We start from the raw sequence: 936 nt of genomic DNA on the forward strand, positions 1-936 counted from the left end.
TTCAGATGTAACTTACATGGTTTTGGGCTTATTGTTTCTCTGGTTTCTCCTGTCCCTCTCTCTTCTCCCTTTAGAGAGAGACAAACAACAACGTGGGTTTTATTGTTTCTTTCACTCTCAACACATTTTCCTTTAGTTACATGAAAATAAAATATAAATATTAGGATACAAATTAGATAAATTATATCCTTTAAGGCTTTAACTTCTTTGAGTTTATCTAACTTATGTTTCAATAACACATATCAAATTTAAACTATTTGAGTTTATTTTTTTTCTCTAACATTACTCATAAATTATTTCATTGTTTAATTTCATAGTATGAATGTTGAAATAATTGAGACGTTCTTTCAAGACATAATAATGTCTGAAATTAAGATGTTCCCTTGTTGAAATAAAAAGAGCATGGTTAAGTACAGAAAGCAATGAGACCTTGGAGTTAGATGTATTATTTGGAATCTGATCTGGCTCATTCATTCACTCCTTATCACTTTTCTCTCTCATATCAATTGGCTTCACCCAACTACTCAGCGGATCAATTAATAGGGGAAATAAATGATCCTTCTATTGGGGATATTATGATCACTCATTTATAGGAGTAATTCTTTAACTAGTTTATTTATGCCCTTTCATACTATGATAATTAATGCCATATTAGGTATTCATGCAACTTCTACAATTTTTCTCATTATTTTTTTTCAATATAATTGATAAATCATTTACTATCAAAAAGTAGAGAAGAAAACTGTACGTATAATATTATTTTCCAATATTAAAAATTTGCATTGGAACTAAATCCAATCTGAAGATATGACCAACAAAAATTAAAATTAAATCATAAACTCACAATTAACTACTCAAAACTAAGGTATGCTTTTCACCCAGTCAAAAACTAATCTAAATATAAAGATATATAAAAAAAACTATGAAAATCTTTGG

General features: G+C 27.8%; 1 protein-coding gene across 3 annotated transcripts in view; it reads left to right on the forward strand.

The window, feature by feature from the left end:
* Positions 1 to 936, forward strand: part of LOC107625994 (BEL1-like homeodomain protein 4) — an 11,778-nt gene that overhangs the window by 7,058 nt on the left and 3,784 nt on the right. The gene's annotated exons all lie outside the window — the stretch shown is intronic.

This window comes from Arachis ipaensis, chromosome B01, assembly GCF_000816755.2.
Source record: "Arachis ipaensis cultivar K30076 chromosome B01, Araip1.1, whole genome shotgun sequence".
In the NCBI taxonomy this organism is placed as follows: Eukaryota; Viridiplantae; Streptophyta; class Magnoliopsida; order Fabales; family Fabaceae; genus Arachis; species Arachis ipaensis.